The sequence below is a fragment of the Hylobates moloch genome, unplaced genomic scaffold (genome assembly GCF_009828535.3).
Source record: "Hylobates moloch isolate HMO894 unplaced genomic scaffold, HMol_V3 SCAFFOLD_17, whole genome shotgun sequence".
NCBI classification, from domain to species: Eukaryota; Metazoa; Chordata; class Mammalia; order Primates; family Hylobatidae; genus Hylobates; species Hylobates moloch.
The window spans coordinates 29,978,000-29,999,889 of NW_026652292.1; positions in this window are offsets into that span (position 1 = coordinate 29,978,000).

Here is a 21,890-nt window from a genome sequence, read left to right on the forward strand (position 1 = left end):
AATTTATATTTTCTTTCAAATTTTATTTTAGGTTCAGAGAGTACATGTGCATGTTTGTTACATAGGTAAATTGTGTGTCGCAGGAATAGGGTGTACAGACTTTTTCATCATCCAGTGATGAGCATAGTACCTAATAGGCAGTTTTTGGACCCTGACTCTCCTCCTACCCTCCACCTTGAAGCAGTGCCTAGTGTCTATTGTTCTCATTTTTATGTCCATGACATTCACTATTATACCTCCAATTGTATAATGGTTTTCTGTTCCTGCATTAATTCGCTTAGGATAATGGCCCCCAGCTCCATCCATGTTGCTACAAAGAACACGATTTCATTTGTTTTTATGGCTGCAGAGTAGTTCACAGTGTATATGTATCACATTTTCTTTATCCAATCCACAGTTGATGGCCATCTAGGTTGATTTTTTGTTTCGCAGTGAATAATGTTGCAATAACATACAAATGCATGTGTCTTTTTGGTGGAACAATTTATATTCCTCAATATACCCACTAACGGGATTGCTAGGTTAAATAGTAGTTCTGTTTTAAGTTCTTTAATAAGTCTCCAAACTGCTTTCCACAATGGCTTTCAATAAAAATTTAAAAAGCTTTTAATAAAATAATTTATTTAAATAAATAAGATTATTATAAAATAAATAAGATTATTTATTGTTAACTAATAAATCGCTGAAGTAATTTATATTCCCACCAATAGTGTATAAGCATTCCCTTTTCTTCATAACCTTGCCAGCATCTGTTATTTTTTGACTTTTTAATGACAGCCATTCTGACTGTTTGAGATGATATCTCATTGTGGTTTTAATTTGCATTTCTCTAATGATTAGATGTGTGAAGCATTTTTTCATATGCCTGTTGGCTACATGTATGTCTTCTTTTGAGGTGTCTATTCATGTCCTTTGCTCATTTTTTTTGAACTGGTGAAGTTTTTTTTTAAATCCACAGAAGTAAATACCATATCGTGAGGAACTGGGGGATGGGGCCAGAAGGGAGTGGGAGTCAGGCCATCAGGGGAGGGGGGATGGGGTTACAGGACAGAGAACAAAGCTAGGCTGGGCTGGCCATGTGGACTCCAGCCTCAGGGGCCATCACCAGGGCACGAGACAGCTCCTGGGAACTCAGGCAAGCACCAGGCAGGCTCATTGGTAGGGGCTCCACCAGTACAGCAGAGAACTGTGAGGCACCGAAGGCCTCATTCATGTGCATTGCGAAGAAGCACCGCAGGCCAATGATGGACTGCACCTCTGCCTTGCCCTCAGTTAACTTGATGAATTGCTTAAACACGTGGCCCACATCCTGACTTTGCCCATTTTTTCATGGGGTTGTTTTTTGCTTGCTGAACTTTTAAGTTACTTACAGATTCTGGATATCAGACCTTTGTCAGATGTACAGTTTGCAAATATTTTCTTCTTTCTGTAAGCTGTCTGTTTACTCTGCTGATAGTTTCTGTTGCTTTGCAGAAGCTCTTTAGTTTACTTAGGTCCCACTAATGTCAATTTTTTGTTTTTGTGGCAATTGTTTTTGGAGGCTTACTGATTTTTTTTTTACATTCATTTTATATCATGAAACTTTGCTGAAGTTGTTTGTTAGATGTAGGAGCTTTGGGGCAGAGACAGTAAGATTTCCTTGGTATGGAATCATATCACCTGTGAAAAGAGATAGTTTGACTTCCTGTCTTCATATTTGGATGCATTTTGTTTCTTTCTCTTGCCTGATGGTTCTTGCTAGGATTTCCAGTACTATTGTTGAACAGAAATGGTGAGAGTGGGCATCCTTGTCTTGTTCTGGTTCTCAAGGGAAATGCTTCCAGCTTTTGCCCACTGAGTATGATGTTGACTCTGGATTTGTCATAGATGGCTCTTATTATTTTGAGGTGTGTTCCTTTGATGCCTAGTCTGTTGAGAGTTTTTAACATGAAGAGACATTAAATTTTATTGAAAGCTTTTCTGCATCTATTGAGATGATTTTCGTTTTTAGCTGTTTATGAATCACATTTATTGATTTGTGTATGTTGAATCAATCTTGCATCCCAGGAATAAAGCCTACTTTATTGTGGTGGATTAGCTTTTTGATGTACTGCTGGATTCAGTTTGCTAGTGTTTGGTTGAGAATTTTTGCATCTATGCTCATCAGGTATATTTGCCCTGAAGTTTTCTTTTTATGTTATGTCTCTGCCAAGTCTTGATATCAGAATGATGCTGGCCTCATAGAATGAGTTAGGAAGGAGTCCCTCCTTCTCAATATTTTGGAATAGTTTCAGTAGGATTAGCACCAGATCTTCTTTATACATGTGGCAGAATTTGGCTGTGAGTCTGTTCCAGGGCTTTTTCTGGTTCATAGGTTTTAATTACTCATTCAGTTTCAGAACTCATTATTGGTCTACTCAGGGTTTAAGTTTATTCCTGGTTCGACCTTTGGAGAATATATGTTTCCAGGGATTATCCATTTCTTCTAGGTTTTCAAGTTTGTGTGCATAGAGGTATTTGTAATCATCTCTGAGGGTTTTTTTTTTTAATTATTTCTGTGGAGTCCATGGAAATATCCCCTTTGCTGTTTCTACTTATGTTTATTTGGTTCCCTTTGTGGATGACCTGCCCCTTCTCTCTAGCTGCCTTTAATATTTTTCTTCCACATTGACCTTGGAGCATTTGATGACTGTGTATCTTTGGAATGGTAACCTTGTGTAATATCTCACAGGAGTCCTCTGAATTTCCTGAATTTGAATGTCAAGTTCACTAGTGAGGTTGGGAAAATTTTCTGTGACAGTATACCCAAATATGTTTTCCAAATTGTTTGTTTTCTCTCTCTCTTTTTCAGGGATGCCAATGAGTCATATGGTTGGTCTCCTTAAATAATCCAGTAAGTCTTGAAGGTTTTGTTCATCCTTTTTACTGTTTTGTTCTTTTGTGTGACTGAATTGATTCAAAAAACCAGTCTTCAAGCTCTGAGATTCTTTCCTCAGTTTGGTATATTATGCTGTTAATACCTCCAATTATATTATGAGATTCATGTAGTGAGTTTTTCATCTCTATCAGGTCAGTTTGGTTCTTCCTTAAACTGGCTATTTAGTCTTTCAGCTCTTGTATTGTTTCACTGGTTTCCTTAGATTCCTTGAATTGGGTTTCAACTTTCTCCTGAATCTCATCCAGATTCTGATCTTCATCCAGATTCTGAATTCTGTGTCTGTCATTCTAGTCATTTCAGTATGTTTTAGAACCATTGCTGGGGAGCTAATGCAGTCATTTGGAAGTGGGAAAACCCTCTAGCTTCTTGAGTTGCCAGAGTTCTTCACTCATTCTTTCTCATCTGTGTGGCTGATGTTCCTTTTATCTTTGAAGTTGCTGTCCTTTGGATGGGGATTTTTTGTTTTATATTCTTGGATGCCCTTGAAGTTTGACTATGGCATAAGCTGGCTTCAGTAAACTGGTTTAGTTTCTGGATGATTTCAGGGGGCCAAGTTTCAGCTCAGCACTCCTGGGCTATGTGGTGTAACCCTGAGGGCCTGGGACCAGGCCCATGGCTTTGTTCTTGGCCCCTTGAGGTTGAGTACCTGTAGTGTTGGGAGGGCTGAGGTGTTCCCAGTATGCTGGCAACAACACTCAGATGTGGAGGGCTGGCAAAAGTACTTTGACAGGGCTTTGGCAGTGTGGTGTGTCCTTGCACATGTGCATGCCAGCAGCATCATGGTGGCAGTGTTGTGAGGTCTGGGCATGCATGCCTGCTGATGAGGCACTAACATGATGGGGTTTGCATGTGCACAGGTGTGTGTGCCAGTGGTAGCAGTATGGTGGGGTCTGCATGTGCACCAGGTTGGGCAGGACTGTAAGGTCCATGGATTCATACATGTCAGCAGAACGGTGATGGAAAGCCATGCATGAGTGTGTGCTGGCAAAGACATAGGGGGAGGCTATGGGTGGGTGTGTGCCCACAGTGGCCCATCTGCAGAAGTTCCATGATACTTAGGCATGGTCTACCCGTGAAGGAGCTATGGTAGTAGCTGATGGGAAGTGCCTCAGTTGGTTATCTCTGGCCCTGGTGCAAGTGGATGCAGCCAGGCAAGGATCCTGGGAAAGACTCTCAGACAGCAGGGTGCTCAGATCAGACCGGCCCCTCTCACTGGCAGGACAGCCCTGTTATGTCCAGGTCTGACAGTCAACAAAGGCCAAGCCACCTACAGAAGCATGGTGAGCCTTGGGGGATAGGCATCCTTGGCTGTGCTCCACTGCAGCTATTTCCATGCCAAACTCTCTGGGCTCCACACAGGCTGGAGTTCTGTCCCTGCCAACTCTCCGAGAAACTCTCCCTGCCAGCTCAAGGTCTGTGGGGGTTGTTGGGGGTCCTGCAGCTAGGGTTCAGGAGGTCCATGGTGAGAGTGGGCCATTCCACACCTATTTAACTCATCCCTTCCCTAGGAGTTACTTGGAGCCAGGAATGAGTCCTGGTGCTCAGCACCCTTGTGCAGGGTTCCCAGCTTCCTCCTGCTTCAGCTCACAGTCTGCATCCTCACTCCATACACTGTCAATGTCTTCCTTCCAAAGATTATTCAGATTGTGCCAGTCTTATTAATGATCTGGTCTCTAAGTGGGAGAAGCGCTTCCTGGCTGCATTTAGTCAGCCATCTTGGCTCTTGTCTCTTAAACAATATATTTTGAAGTCAGGCAGTGAGATGCCTCCAGCTTTGTTCTTTTAGCTCAGGATTATTTTGGCTATTCAGGCTTTCTTTTGGTTTCATATGAATTTTAATGCTTTTCCCTAATTCTATAAAAAATGACATTGGGAGCTTGATAAGGATAGTGTTGAATTTGTAGATTGCTTTGGGCAGTATGGCCACTTAAACAATGTTGATTCTTCCAATCCATAAGCATGGAATGTTTTTCTATTTGTTTATGTTAGCTATGATTTCTTTCAGCAGTGTTTGGCAGTTTTATTTGTAGAGTTTTTTACCTCCTTTGTTACCTGTATTCCTAGGTATTTTATTTTCTTCTGCAGTTGTAAACAAGATTGTGTTCTTGATTTGGCTCTCACCTTGAACGCTATTAATGTATGGAAATGCCACTGATTTTTGTACATTGATTTTGGATCCTGAAACTTTACTGAGGTCTTTTATCAGTTCCGTGAGCCTTTAGGCAGAGTCTTTGGGGTTTTCTAAGTATAGAATAATATCCTCAGTGAAGGGAGACAGTTTGGTTTCTTCTATTTCTATTTGGATGCTTTTAATCTCTTTCTCTTACCTGATAGCTCTGGTGAGGACTTCCAGCACTATGTTGAATAGAAGTGGTGGGAGTTGGCACTTTGTCTTATTGCAGTTCTCAAGGGCAATACTTCTAGCTTTTGCCTATTCCATATGATATTGACTCTGGTTTGTCATAGATGGCTCTTATTATTTTGAAGTATGTTCCTTTTTTTTTTTTGAGATGGAGTCTCGCTCTGTCACCCAGGCTGGAGTGCGGTGACATGATCTCAGCTTACTACCATGTCTCCCTCCCAGGTTCAAGCAATTCTCCTCTCTCAGCCTCCCAAGTAGCTGGAATTACAGCATGTACCACCACACCTGGCTAATTTTTGTATTTTTAGTACAGACGAGGTTTCACCATGTTGGCCAGGCTGGCCTCAAACTCCTGACCTCAAGTGATCTGCCTGCCTCAGCCTCCCCAAATGGTAGGAGTACAGGTGTGAGCCACTGCGCCCAGCCTGTTTCTTTATGACTAGTTTAATGAGGGTTTTTAACATGAAAGAATGTTGTACTGAAGGCTTTATTCTGTATCTATTGAGATGATCATATGGTTTTTGTTTACGATTATGTTTATGTGGTGAATCATACTGATTTGCACACATTGAACCAGCCTTGCATCCCAGGAATGAAGCTTAATTGATCATGGTGAACTTGCTTTTTGACATATTGCTGGATTCCGCTTGCTAGTATTTTGTTGAAGATTTTTGCATCTATATTCATTGGGGATATTGGCCTGAAGTTTTCTTCCTTTTTTTCTGAGACAGGGTCTCATTCTATCACCCAGCCTGAAGTACAGTGGTGCAATTATAGCTCACTGAAGTCCCTACCTCTCAGACTCAAGCGATCCTCTCACCTCAGCCTTCCAAGTAGTTGCAACCACAAGCATGTGCCACCATGCATGGTTAATTTTTTAAGTACGTGTAGAGACAGAGTCTCCCTGTGTTGCTCAGGCTGGTCTCAAACTCCTGGGCTCAAGCAATCCTCCCACCTTAGCCTCTATTTTCTTTATTCATTGTGTTTTTGCCAGGTTTTGGTATCAGGGTGATGCTGGCTCCATAGAATGACTTAGGGAGGAATCCTTCCTCCTTGAATTTTTTGGAATAGTTTCAGTAGAATTGGTACCAACTTTTCTTTGTATGTCCGGTAAAATTCGACTGTGAATCCAACTGGTGTGGGCCTGTTTTTGTTGGTAGGTTTTTTCATGCTGATTCAACTTTGCAACTTGATATTGGTCTTTTCAGAGTTTCAGGTTCTTCCTGATTCAATCTTGGAAGGTTGCGTATTTCCAGAAATTTATCCATTTCCTCTGGAAATTCTAGTTTGTATGTACAGAAGTGGTAATAATAGTCGCTGAAGATCTTTGTATTTCTGCAAAATCAGTTGTAATACCACCTTGTTATTTCCGGTTGTGCCTATTTGGATCTTCTCTCTTTTTGTTCTTTGTTAATCTAGCTATCAGTGTACCCATCTTGTTTATCCTTTCAAATAACCTATTTTTTTCTTTCATTGGTTCTTTGTATGGATTTTGGGGGTCTGAATTTCATTCAGTTCTGCTTTGATTTTATTTATTTCTGTTCTCCTAGTAGCGTTATGGTTAGTTTGTTCTTGTTTTCTAGTTCCTCTAGGTTTGATGATAAATCATTGATTTGAGACCTTTCTAACTTTTCGAGGTAGGCATTTAGCACTATAAACTTTCCTCTTAACACTGTTTGTGCTGCATCCCAGAGATTTTGTTATAATGTGTCTGTTTTCATTTATTTGATTTTTGCCTTAATTTCATTGTTTAACCAAAAGTCATTCAGGAGCAGTTGTTTAATGTCTACATAATTGTGTGGTTTTGGGAGATCTTCTTGGTAATGATTTCATTTTTTTTTTTCTTGAGATGGAATTTCACCCTTATTGCCCAGGCTGGAGTGCAATGGCATCATCTCAGCTCACCACAACCTCTGCCTCCTGCGTTCAAGTGATTCTCCTGCCTCAGCCTCCCGAGTAGCTGGAATTACAGGCATGCACCACCACGCCCAGCTAATTTTTTTGTATTTTTAGCAGAGATGGGGTTTCTCCACGTTGGTCAGGCTGGTCTCGAACTCCCACCTCAGGTGATCCGCCCGCTTCGGCCTCCCAAAGTGCTGGGATTATAGGCATGAGCCACTGTGTCCAGCTGATAATGATTTCTATTTTTATTCCACAGTGGTCTGAGCGTTGTGTTGGTATGATTTTGATTATTTTTAATTTATTGAGATATGCTTTGTGGTCAAGTATGTGGTTGATCTTGGCAAATGTTCTGTGTGCAGATGAGAAGAATGCATATTCTGTGGTTGATGATTGGAGTATTCTGTAGATGTCTATTAGGTCCAGTCAGCCAAGTGTCAAATTCAAGTCCAGAATTTCTTTGTTAGTTTTCTGCCTTGATAACTTGTCTAACATTGTCAGTGGGGGTGTTGAAGGTACATCATAATTATTGTGTGACTAGGTCTTTTTGTAGGCTGAGAAGTAGATGTTTTATGAATCTGGGTGCTCCAATGTTGGGTGCATATATGTTTAGGATAATTAAGTCTTATTGAAGTGAACACTATCATTGTTTCATGCCCATTTTTGTCCCTTTTATCATTTTCATTTTAAAGTATGTTTTATCTAATATAAGAATAGTGACATCTGCTCTTTTTTGTTTTCCATTTGCATGACAGGTCTTTCTCCAACCTTTATTTTGAGACTATGGGTGTTTTTATCTGTGAGATGGGTCTGTTAAAGATAGCAGATGGATAGGTCTTTTTAAAAATTTTATCTAACTTGCAATTCTGTACCTCTTACATCTAAGATTGATGGTGATACATGAAGTGTTGATGCTTTTATAAAGTTGTTAGCTGGCTGTTTTGTATCTTCTATTGTGTCATTGCTTTATAGGGTCTGTAGGCTATGTACTTAGGTGTGTTTCTGTGGTAGCAGATATCATTCTTTTGTTTCCATGTTTAGAACTCCCATAAGGATCTCCTGTAAGGCTGGTCTAGTGCTAATGAATTCACTTAGTGGTTGCTTGTCTGAAAAAGATTTTATTTCTCCTTCACTTCTGAAGCTTAGTTTGGTGGGATATGAAATTCTTAGTTGCAATTTTTTTTTTCTTTAAGACTGCTGAAAATAGGCCCTCAATCTCTCCTGGTTGGTAAGGTTTCTGCTAAGAAATCTGCTGTTAGACTGACAGGGTTCCCTTTGTTTGTGATCTGGACTTTTTCTCTAGCTACCTTTAAGATTTTTTTCTTTCACATTGACCTTGACAGTCTGGTGATGTACATTTTACGTAGTATCAAGCAGGTGTTCTCTGGATTTCCTGTATCTGCATGTCTACCTCTTAGCAAGATTAGGGAAATTTTCTGGAATTATCCTCTCAAATATGTTTTCCAGGTTATTTTCTTTTTATTCTTCTCTCTCAGGAATGCCAAAAATTTGTAGGTTTGGTTGCTTTACATATCCCATATTTTTCAAAGATTTTGCTCAGTTTTCTTAACTCTTCTTTATTTTTGTCTGTTTGAGTTAGTCTGAAGGACCAGTCTTCAAGCTCTGGAATTCTTTCTTCTACTTGTTCCAGTCTATTGATAAAGCTTTCAATTATATTTTGAAATTCCTTAAGTGAGCTTTTTCAAATCCAGGAGTCTGATTGATTTGTTTTTAAGATGTTTATTTCTTCTTTCTTTTCCTGGGTTGATTTAGAAGTTTCTTTGTGTTGACTTTCAACCTTGTCTTGGATCCCACTGAGCTTTTTTTAAATCCATGCTTTGAATTTCTTATTTGTAATTTCTGAATTTCCATTTTGGTTAGGAACCATTGCTGGAGAGCTATTGTGATCCTTTGGTGGTGTCACTGCATTCAGATTTTTCACGGTTTCAGAATTCTTGTACTGGTTGCTTCTCAACTGGAGATGCTAGAAGTTCTAATTTTTGTAATTATTTTCATGTGGGTAGGATTTTTTCTTTCCCTTTTATTCCCTATAATATTATTGTTTTCTTTTCTTTTCTTTTCCTTTCCCTTCCTCCTGCCTCTATAGTGTGTGACTGTGAAGAAGTTGGGAAGAATATTCTGGTCTTTTTTTTTCTATAGCTCTAAGAAATTGTTTCATCAGGCTTTATATTATGCTGCACTGTTTGACCTACAAGCCAGTAAATGGCTCTTATGGGTAAAAAGCCAGCTGCAGCCAATGTGACTGGGTATATACTTTATCCTTGTTTCTAGGAGAAACTCTCTGTTGCTTCAAGCAATGGGCTGATCTGTGGAGTACACAGTGTTCTGAGCTCCCTGCTCAGCACTGGGGAGGTATGGGACAGGATGGGTGGGGCCAGACTATGCATGCCCACCTACAGTTTCCCCAATAACTGGCACAAGTACCAGCACTGAATGAGAATCAAGTGGGTGGCCACCAAGTGCCCCAAGGAGTGTCTAGGTATGGAGCTGGGAAACATACTCTAAACTCCTAATCCAGGAGAGTGGGTACTTGAGATGCCTAGAGATCTACCTGGGCATGGAGCATATAGAGCTCTGCTGAACCACAATCTCTACACAGGGAGAGTAGGATGGCTCAGACTGCTAATTTAGGTGAGTGAGTGTTCAGAATGCCTGGTGATCTGCCTGGCTGAGGAGTGCATAGGGCCCAAGTGCACCACAATCTATGCACAGAGAGGGTTGAGTGGCTTGGGCTTCTAATCCAGGGAAATGGGTGATCTGAATGCCTGGAGGTCTGCCTGGATGTGGAGGAGAGACGGCCCACTGCATTATGATCTATGCACAGGAAGGGTGGGGTGGCTCAGAGTGCTAGTTCATGTGAGCAGGTACTTCAAATGCCTGGAGATCTTTCTAGGGGTGGAGCAGAGAAGGCCCCACTGCACCATGATCTCAAGGTAGGAGGCTGGGGCACCCAACAATAACACACACAGACTGGTTCACCAAGCTGACCCTGGCTTCAAGTCTCATCGCTCAGGAGAAATTGTAGGTGTAGAAACTGTCCTCTTGCCCCAGGCTTGCAATGGCTTAGAGCACAATTCCAATGCCTACTGCTGAGGCACTTTCCAGAATTCTGGCTGTGAAAGCCACTACCCTGCTCCAGAGCAAGTACTCTAGTCTTTGGCCTGAGACTAAAATGCCTGTGTGGACCCACTGCCAAGATGCCAAGGAATGACTGACTTTGTAATCATCCAGATGAAAAATCTCATCCTGTTCTTGGTCCCAGATTTGGGAAAATGCCTGCAGCATTTCCCAGTGTATTTCCCTCTCAGTGCCTCCAAATCTCTCCTTAGCTTGGCTCCAAAGCTTAGGAGGAACAAAATGATTTCCTTCTGGCCTGGATTGCTCAGATTTCCCATGGAAAGATGAGTCACAGGAGGAGGCTCTCTGCACCCTCTCATGTACTGTGGCTTCACTCTTACCAACCAGATGCCATCACGGGGGCTGTTTACTCATGTTCTTCTCCCCAGGATCTGGGGTGTCCTTCATGAGTCTGGTGGATTCCCATTTACCTTCTGAATTAAAGTTCATAGAGTTAATCTTTATTCATTGCCTTGCAATTTCCAAGTGGCTGAGGCATGCTGAAAGCCTCTAATCCACAATCTTGGAAAAAATTGTTTTTGAATCCTATTTGGAATTTTATTTCTGCACTGAGCTTTATTATTTCCTTCCTTCTAGCAATTTTGGGTTTAGTTTGTTCTTGTTTCTCTAGTTCCTTGTCGTAAATCATTAGATCATTTTAAATATTTCTCTTTTTTGATATATTTATTGTTACGAACATTCCTCTTAGAGCTGTTTTTCTTGTGTTGTATACGTTTTGTCATAATGTTTTCATTTTTGTCAGTTTCACAAAATTTTAAAGTATTTTTCTGTATTAGTCCATTCTCACATTGCTATAAAGAACTACCTGAGACTGGATAATTTATAAAGAAAAGAGTTTTAATTGACTCACAGTTTCACGGGTTCTACAGGAAGCATGACTGGGAAGGCCTCAGGAAACTTACAATCATGGCAGAAGGTGAAGAGGAAGGAGTCATGTCTTACATGGTCAGAGAAGGAGAAAGAGAGAGCAAAGAAGGAAGTGCTACACACATTTAAACAACCAGATCTCATGATAACTCACTATCACAAGAACAGCAAGGTGGAAGTCTGCCTCCATGGTTTAGTCACCTCTCACCAGGCCCCTCCTCCAACACTAGGGATTGGATTACAGTATGACATGAAATTTGGGTGGGAACAAAGAGCCAAACCTTATAATTCTCTTAATTTTTTTATTGACCCATTAGTTATTTAGGAGCATGCCATATAACTTTCATGTATTTGGAATGTTTTCAAAGTTTTTCTTATTGTTGATTTCAAGTTTCATAGAATTGTCAAAAAATATTTGATATGATTTCTATCTTCCTATATTTGTTAAGACTTGTTTTGTGGCCTAATATATAATATATCCAAGAGAAAATTCCATTTGCCATTGAGGGCAATGTGCTTTCTGCAGCTGTTGGATGGAATGTTCCGTAAATGTCTGTACATTCCATTTGGTCAATTATGTAGTTTAAGCCCAATGTTTCTTTGTTGAATTCTGTCTAGATGATCTATCCATTGTTGAAAGTGGGGTGGTGATGTACCTACTTTTATTTTATTGCCATCTAGGTCTCCCTTTAGATCTAATAATATTTACCTTATATATCTGGGTGCTGATATGATTTGGGTCTGTGTCCCCACCCAAATCTCATGTCAAATTGTAATCCACCGTGTTGGAGGTGGGGGCTGGTGGGCGATGATTGGATCATGGGAGCAAATTTCTCACGAATAGTTTAACACCATTCTTTTGGTGCTGTTCTCATGACAGTGAGTGAGTTCTTGTGAGATCTGGTTGTTTAAACATGTGTAGCACCTCTCCCCTTGTTTGCTCTCTCTTGCTCGTGTTCCTGCCTTGTAAGAAGGCCTACTCCCACTTTGCCTTCTGCCATGAATATAAGCTTCCTGAGGACTCCCCAGAAGCAGATGCCACCATGTTTCCTGTAGAGCCTGCAGAACCATAAGTCAATTAAACCTCTTTTCTTATAAATTACCCAGTTTCAGGTATTTCTTTATAGCAATGTGAGAATGGCCTACTATAGAAAATTGGTGCCAGGAATTGGGTATTGCTATAAACATACCTGAAAATGTGGAAACAGCTTTGGAATTGGGTAACAGGCAAAGGTCAGGAGAGTGTGGAGGGCTCATAACTAAAAAGGAAGATGGAGAAAAGTTTAAAATTTCCTAGAGACTAGTTAAATGATTGTGACCAAAATGCTGATAGTGATATGGACAATGAAATCCAGGCTGAGGAGGTCTCAGATGAAAATGAGAAACTTATTGGGAACTGGAGCAAAGGTCACTGTGCTTATGCCTTAGCAAAAAACCTGGCTGCATTGTGTCCCTGCACTAGGGACCTGTGGAAATTTGAACTTGAGAGTGATGATATAGGGCATGTGGCAGAAGAAATTTCTAAGCAGCTGGGTGGTCAAGATGTTGCCTGACTGCTTAGAAGAGGCTATGCTCATATGCATGAGCAAATAAATTATCTAAAGTTGGAACTTATATTTAATGGGGAAGCAGAGCATAAAAGTTGGAAAGATTGCAGCCTGGCCACATTGTAGAATATAAAAGCCCATTTTCAGGAAAGGAGTTCAAGTAGGCTGAAGATATCTGCATAACTATAAAGCAGGCAAGTGCTGATAGCCAAGACAATAGGGAAAAAACCTCAAAGGCTTTTCAGAGAACTTTGCATTAGCCCCTCCCATTACAATCCTGGAGGCCTAGGAGGACAGAATGATTTCATTGACCAGGTCCAGGGCCCTGTGGCCCTGCACAGCCTTGGAGCACTGCTTCCTTTATCCCAGCCACTCCAGCTCCAGCCATGGCTCAAAGGGGCCCAGGTACCTCAGGCAATAGCTCCAGAGGGTGCAAGCCATCAGCCTTGACAGATTCCATGTGTTGTTAAGCCTGTAGGTGTGCAGAGTGCAAGAGTTGAGGCTTGGGAGCCTCCACCTAGATTTCATAGAATGTATAGAAAAGCCGGATGTCCAGTCAGAAAGTTGCTGCAGGTGCAGAGCCCTCTGGAGAACCTCTACCAGGGTGGTACAAAGGGGTAAATGTAAGGTTGGCGTCCCCACACAGAGTCCCCACTGAGGCACTAGCCTAGTAAACCTATGAGAAGAAGGTCACCATCCTGCAGACCTCAGAATGGTAGATCCACTGACAGCTTGCTCCCTGTGCCTGGAAAAGCCACAGGCACTCAATGCTAGCCAATGAGAGCAGCCACAGGGGCTGAATCCTGCAATGCTGCAGGGGTGGAGATGTTCAAGGCATTGAGAGCCCACTCCATGCATCAGTGTGCCCTGAAAGTGGAACATGGAGTCAAAGGAGATTATTTTGAAGCATTAAGATTTAATGGCTGCCCTGCTGAGTTTTAGACTTGCATGGGGCCTGTAGCCCCTTTCTTTTGGCTAATTTCTCTCTTTTTGAAAGGGAGTATTTAGCCAAGGCCTATACCCTCATTGTATCTTGAAAGTAACTAACTTGTTTTTGATTTTACAGGCTCATAGGTAAAAGGGACTAGCCTGGTCTCAGATGAGTCTTGGGACTTTTGAGTAATGCTGGAGGGAGTTAAACTTTGGTGGACTGTTGAGAAGTCATTATTGTATTTTGAAATGTGAGAAGAACATGAGATTTGGGAGGGGTCAGGGGCAGGTTCATACGGTTTGGATCTGTGTCCCCACCCAAATCTCATGTCAAATTATAATCTTCAATGCTGGAGGTGGGGCCTGGTGGGAGATTATTGGATCATAGAAATGAATTTCTCATGAATGGTTTAACACCATCCCTTTGGTGCTGTTCTTGTGATAGCGAGTGAGTTCTCATGAGATCTCTTTATTTAAATGTGTGTAGCACCTCCCTCTCATTGTCTCTCTCTTGCTCCTGCTCCCACTATGTAAGATGACCTGTTCTCACTTTGCCTTCCACCATGAATATAAGCTCCCTGAGGCCTCCCCAGAAGCAGATGTCACCATGCTTCCTGTATAGCCTACAGAACCATAGCCAAATAAGCCTCTTTTCTTATAAATTACCCAGTCTCAGGTATTTCTTTATAGCAATGCAAGAACAGCCTAACACAGGTGCTCTGATGTTTGGTGCATATGTATTTATAATTTTCATATATCCGTTGTTGAATTTATCTCTTTATCATTCTATAATGACCTTCTTTGTATCTTTTCAGTTTTTGACTTCAAGTCTATTTTATCTGACGTAGGTATGGTTACTCCTGTTCACCTCTGATGTCTGTTTGCAATAAATATATTTTCATCCCATCGTTTCAGCCTGTTTGTCTTTAACAGTGAGTTGAGTCCTGTAGGCAGCATGTAGTTTGTTTTTTCCCATTTAGCCACTCTATATCTTTTAATTCAATAATTTAATGCATTTATTTTTGAGGTTAATATTGACAGGTAAACACTTGACTTACTACTGCCATTTTGTTAATTGTTTTCCAGATATTTTGTAGAATTTTTGTTCCTTTCTTTCTCACTTGTTTACCTCTTTGGTTTGGTGGTTTCCTGTGGTGCTAAACTTTGTTTTCTTTGTGTCCAGTTATAATTTTTTTCTTTTTCTTTTCTTTTAAGTTACAGGGTACCTATGCAGGATGTGCAGATTTGTTACACAGGTAAACATGTGCCATGGTGGTTTGCTGCACCTATAAATCCATCACCTAGATATTAAGCCCAGCATGCATTAACTATTTTTCCTGATACTCTCCCTCCCCCCACCCCCTGCAACAGGCCCCAGGGTGTGTCGTTTTTCTCCCTGTGTCCATGTGTTGTCATTGTTCAGCTCCCACTTACAAGTGAGAACATACAGTGGTTGGTTATCTGTTCCTGCACTAGTTTGCTGAGAATAATGGCTTCTAGCTCCATCCATGTCCCTTGAAAAGGACAATATCTCATTTCTCTTTATGGTTACATAGTATTTCATGGTGAATATGTATCACGTTTTCTTTATCCAGTCTATCACTGATGGACATTTGGGTTGATTCCATGTCTTTGCTATTGTGAATAGTGCTGCAATGGACAAGGATGTGCATGTATCTTTGTAACAGAATGATTTATATTCCTCTGGGCATATACCCAGTACTGGGATTGCTGAGTCAAATGGTATTTCTGGTTCTAGGTCTTTGAGAAATTGCCACACTGTCTTCCACAATGGTTGAATTAATTTACATTTGCACCAACAATGTAAAAGCATTCTTGTTTCACTGCAGCCTTCCCAGCATCTGTTGTTTTGTTTCCTGACTTTTTAATAATTGCCATTGTGACTGGCATGAGATGGTATCATCGTGGTTTTGGTTTGCATTTCTCTAATGATCAGTGATGTTGAGCTTTTTTTCATATGTTTGTTGGTCACATAAATATCTTCTTTTGAGAAGTATCTGTTCATGTCCATTGCCCAGTTTTTAATGGGTTTTTTCTTGTAAATTTGTTTATGTTCCTTGTAGGCCCTGGATATTAGACCTCTGTCAGATGGATAGATCGCAAAAGTGTTCTCCCATTCTGTAGGTTGTCTGTTCACTCCGATGATAGTTTCTCTTGCTGCACAGAAGCTCTTCAGTTTAATTAGATCCCGTTTGTCAATTTTTGTTTTTGTTACAATTGCTTTTGGTGCCTTTGTCATGAAATATTTGCCCATTCCTATGTACTGAATGATATTGCCTAGGTTTTTTTTTTATAGTATTTTTATAGTTTTGGGTTGTACATTTAAGTCTTTAATCCATCTTGAGTTGATTTTTTATATGGTGTAAGGATAGGTCCAGTTTCAATTTTCTGCATATAGCTAGCCAGTTATCTCAGCACCATTTATCAAATAAGGCTTGTGTGTGTGTGTGCACGCACACGTGCCCATGCATGCTTGGTGGGCTTGGTGAGCTGGCCAACTGTGTGGCATGGGTGCATGCAGGTGCAGTGGATGGTTGGCTATTAGGTGGCTTCTCTGCTATGCAAGTTGGCCTGTTGCTGGGTAGGGAGTGATGGGTATGCTATGTAGTTTTAAACACTGGGGTTTTGGTTGTCAGTCTTAGCCTCCAGACAGCCATTATTGCAACACTGCAGGCACGTGTGTGAATGTGGTGAAATAATGGTGGGACCTTAGGGATGGAGAAAGTCAATGGTTACTGGCCCCCAGGATAGTCTAGACTCTAGAAGTGGATCTGGATTCAGGGTGGTGTCATGTCATAGCAGCTTAAGTCACGTGGGTGACAAGTGTTCAACATAGGTTCCTACTCTGAGGCAATGTAGCCACACAAACTCCTAGCCACTCTCCAGCTTGGATTTGAAGCCTGTGAGGACCGGAGGGCTCTCCTGTGGTAGGGACTAATGGTGTCTGCAGTGGCACTGGAGACCACTGGGCATCTATCTCTAGCTAACCTTTTCCCTATAATAAGTATCCCTGACTCTGAAAAGATCCTGACAGTGCAGAAGGTTCCTCTAACCCCTCTCTATGTTGCTATCCTGGGTTTCTCTGCTCCACAGGGATTTTATCTCTGGCGATCTTCAGCATGTTTCCTCTGTCACTCTGCTCAAAATATAGTTGTTTATTCACTGTTTTAGTTTTGTCCTTTTTTTTTTAGGGGAGAACAAGCATCAGACATCTCTAGTCAACTATCTTGCTGACATAATTTTCCATACTAACTTTAGAATTAGTTTATCAATATCCACATAATTTTCTGGGATTTTGGTTGGGATTGCAGTGAATCTACAGATCAAGTTGGGAAGAACTGACATCTTGACAATATTAAGTCTTCCTACCCATAAACAGAATCTGTCCATTTATTTAGTTATTTGATTTCATTCATCAGTGTTTTGTAGTTTCCTTATAATAGATTTTGTACCTATTTTGTTAGTTTTACACCTAAGTATTTTATTTTGGGAGGGTGTTAATGTAAATCGTATTGTGTTTTAAATTTCAAATTCCCATTGTTCATTGCTAGTATATAGGAAAGCAATTGACTTTGGATAGTAACCTTTCCTTGCAACCCTTCTATAATCATAATCACTATTTAGTTCCAGGAGGTTTTTTGTCAATTTTTTTTATTTTGTACATAGACAATGATATCAAAATAAAACAGTAAGTTTTAATTCTTTCTTCCTAACTAGTATACTTTTTGTTTTCTTGTCTTATTATATTAGCTAGGACTTCCAGTACAATGTTCAAGAAAGATAGCAAGAGAGGACATCCTTATCTTTCTCCTAATCTTAAAAAGCTTCTAGTTTCTCATCAGTAAGTATGATGTTAGCTGTAGATTATATATATATAATATTTATAGATTATATATAAAATCTATATATTTATAGATTATATATAAAATATATAATATTTATAGATTATATATAAAATATATATAATATTATATATTTGTGGATTACATGTATATTGTTTATCAAGTTGAAGAAGTTCCCCTCTAAATTTATTGAGAGTTTTTATCATAAATGGGTGTTGGATTTTGTCAAATTCTTTTTCTATCTATTGATATAATTGTAGTGATATTTTTTCCTAAATACAAAAAGTTAGCCAGGTGCTGTGATGCACGCCTGTAATCCCAGCTACTCAGGAGGCTGAGGCAGGAGTACAGCTTAAACCCAGGAGGCAGAGTTTGCAGTGAGCTGAGATCACACCACTGCACTCCAGCCTGGGTGACAAAGCGAGAATCCATCTCAAAATAAATAAATAAATAAATAGAAAGAAAAGGTACAGTAAAAACACAATACAAAAGATTTTAAAAAATGGTACACCAGTATAACTATAAACGAAACTTGCAACACTGGAAGTTGCTTTGGCTGAGTTAGTGAGTGAGTGGTGAGTGAATATAAAGGCCTAGGACATTACTGTACACTACTGCAGAATTTAAAAACAATGTATGCTTAGTTTACTCTAAACTTATTACAAAATAGTTTTCTTTTTTCAGGCCGGGCGCGGTGGCTCACGCTTGTAATACCAGCACTTTGGGAGGCCGAGGCGGGTGGATCACGAGGTCAGGAGATCGAGACCACGGTGAAACCCTGTCTCTACTAAAAAATACAAAAAAATTAGCCAGGCGTGGTGGCGGGCGCCTGTAGTCCCAGCTACTCAGAGAGGTTGAGGCAGGAGAATGGCGTGAACCTGGGAGGCGGAGCTTGCAGTGAGCCGAGATTGCGGACAGAGGAGATTTTCAAAAAAAAAAAAAAAAAAAATAGTTTTTTTCATCAATAAATTAACCTTAATTTATAATGTCACCTTAATTTTTTTTTTTTTTTTTTACTTTTTAAACTTTTTTTGTTAACAACTAGCACATCAACACACACATTAGCCTAGGCCTACATAGGGTCAGGATCATCAATATCACTGTCTTTCACCTCCACATCTTGTCCCACTGGAAGGTCTTCATGGATAATAACATGCATGGAGCTGTCATCTCATATAACAACAATGCTGTCTTCTGGAATACTTCCTGAAGGATGTGTCTGAAGCTGTTTTACAGTTAACTTTTTATATATAGAGAAGAACTTCACTCTAAATAATGATAAAAGTGTGTAATAAATACATAAACTAGTAACATATCAAGTATTATGTACTGCACATAATGATACATACTATGCTTTTATACAACTGGCAGTGTGGCAGGTTAACACCAGGATTACCACAAAGATATGAGTAATGTGTTTCGCCATGATGTTATGAAGTCACTAGGCAATAGGAGTTTTTCAGTTCCATTATAATCTTCTGGTACCGCATCATGTATATGGTCCATCATTGACCAAAACATCACTATGCAGCATATGACTGTATTTTGTTGAGGATTTTGCATCTATGTTTATGAGAGATATTGGTCTATAGTTTTCTTTTCTTGTAATGTCTTTGACCAGTTTTCATATTAGGGTGAAACTAGCCTCATAGAATGAGTTAGGAACTGTTCCCTCTGCTTCCATCTTCTGAAAGAGATTGTAGAGCTTTGGTATAATTTCTTTCTTAAATGTTTGGTAGAACTCACCAGTGAACCCACCTTGGCCTGTTGCTTTCTGTTTTGTAAGGTTACTAATTATTGAATCTCATTTCTTTAGTAGATACAGGCCTAGTCAGATTGCCTATTTCTTCTTGTGCGAGTTTTGTCAAATAGTCTCTTTCAAAAAATTGGTCCATTTCATTTAGGTTATCAAATCTGTAGGCAAAGAGTTGTTCATAGTATTCCTTTATCATTCCTTTAAAATCTGTAAGATCTGTAGTGATGTTCCTTATTTCATTCTGATATTAGTAATTTGTTTCTTCTCTTTTTTCACAGTTAGCCTCGTTAGAGGTTGATCAATATTATTGGTCTTTGCAAAGAAGCAGCTTTTAGCATTATTGATTTTCTCTACATATGTCCTATTTTCAATTTGATTAATTTATGCTCTAATATTTAACTTTTTTCTTCAGCTAACTTTGGATTTGCTCTTCTTTTTCTAGTTTCCTAAAGTAGAAGCTTAGATGATTGATTTTATATATATTTTTTCTGATATATGCATTCGATGCTATAAATTTTCCTCTAAACTGTGTTTTCCCTCTTCCCACAAACTATGATTAGTTGTGTTTCCATTTTCATTTAGTTCTAAATATTTTGAGATTTCTCTTGAGAATTATTATTTGCTCATGTGTTATTTAGAAATGTCTTGTTTAATCTCCATGTATTTGGAAGTTTTCCACTTATCTCCGTTACTGATTGTAGTTTAATTCTGTTGTGGTCAGAGACCAGACATTGCATGATATCTATTCTTTTGACTTTGTTAAGGTATGTTTAATGGCCCAGAATGTGGCCTATCTTGGTGAACGTTCCATGTTAGCTTGAGAATATTGTGTGTTCTGCTGTTGCTGGATGAAACAGTCTATAGCTGTCAATTATATCCAGTTGACTCATAATGTTGGTTTCAACTAAGTCCTTACAATCTTATGCTTGCTGGATTTGTCCATTTCTGAAAGAAGAGTGTTGAAGTCTCCAATTTGAATCCATCTATTTCTCCTTGCAGTTCTTCCGGTTTATGCCTTGCATATCTGATGCTGTGTTGTTAGGCATATACTCATTAAGAATAGTTATGTCTTTTTGGAAGATTGACCCTTTATCACTGTGTAATGCCCTTCTTTATCCCTGATAACTTTCCTTGCTTTGAAGTCTGTTCTGTCTGAAATTAATATGATGATTTCTGCTGTTTTAAATTAGTGTTAGCAAGGTATCTCTTTCTGTACAGATATGCCAAAATCTCACAAATCACCACTGAAGAACTTACTCATATAACCAAATACCACCTGTTCCCCAAAAACCTATGGAATAAAAAAATTTTAATATTTACCTTTAATCTATATCATTATACTTAAGGTGGGTTCTTTGAATGGATCATATAGTTGAGTCTTGTTTTTAAATCCACTCTGACAATCTATCTTTTAATTGGTTCATTTTGACCATTGATGTTCAAAGTGATTATTGACATAGTTGAATTAATATCTACCATATTTGTTACTGTTTTCTGATTTTTGTTCTTTTCCTTTTTCTTATTTTTGTCTTCCCCTCTCTTTCTGCCTTTTGTGGTTTTCACTGAGCATTTTATATTTTACCTTCACTTATTCCTTCTTCAATGCTCTTTTTTTTATGTAGATCTAAAGAACTTATCTTAACATTTTTTGTAAGTCATGTCCAATGTCAACACATTTCCTCAATTTTTGTTTGTCTGAGAAAGCTTTTATGTCATCTTCATTTTTGAAGAATAATTTCACAGGATACAGCATTCTAGGTTGGTGGGGTTTTTTTTTGTCTTAACACTTTAAATCTCTGACTCTATTTTCTTTTTGCTTGCATGGTTTCTAAAGAGAAGTCAAATGAAATTGCTATCTTTGTATCTTTATAGGTAAAATGTTTCTTCCCCCCTGTGGCTTCTTTCAGGATTTTAATTTATCTTTGAGTTTCTGTAGTTTGAATATGATATACCTAAACGTCATTTTTTGACATTTATCTTATTTGTTATTCTTTGAACTTTAATGATTATTATCTTAAATATTCCTTCTGTTCTTTTTTCTCTTTCTTCTACCTTTCCTATTCCTATTATGCATACATTACACCATTTGTAGTTGTTCCACAGTTCTTAGATATTCTGTTCTGTTTTACCAGTCATTGTTTTTTTCTTTTCTTTTTTTTTTTTTTTTGGATTTTCAGTTTTGGAAGTTTCTGTTGATACATCCTCAAGCCATGTCCAGCCTAGTAATAAGCTCATTAAAGACATTCTTCATTTCTCTTACAGTGGTTTTGATCATTAGCTCTCTTTTTCTTGCTTTCTTCTTAGGATTACCATCTCTCTGCTTAAATTACCCACCTGTTCTTGCACGATGTCTACTTTATCCATTAGGGCCTTTAGCATATTAATCTTAGTTGATTTAACATCTCTGTTAGAAATATCCCTACCAGGTATGGTTCTTGTGCTTGCTCTGTCTCTTCAAATTGTAGGATTTTTTTTTTTTTTTTTTTGCCTTTTAGTATTCTTTGTAATTTTTCTCTTGATAGCTGACATGAGCCATTGGGTAAAAGGATCTGCTGGGAATAGTCCTTCAGTAATGTGGTGGTAAGTTGTG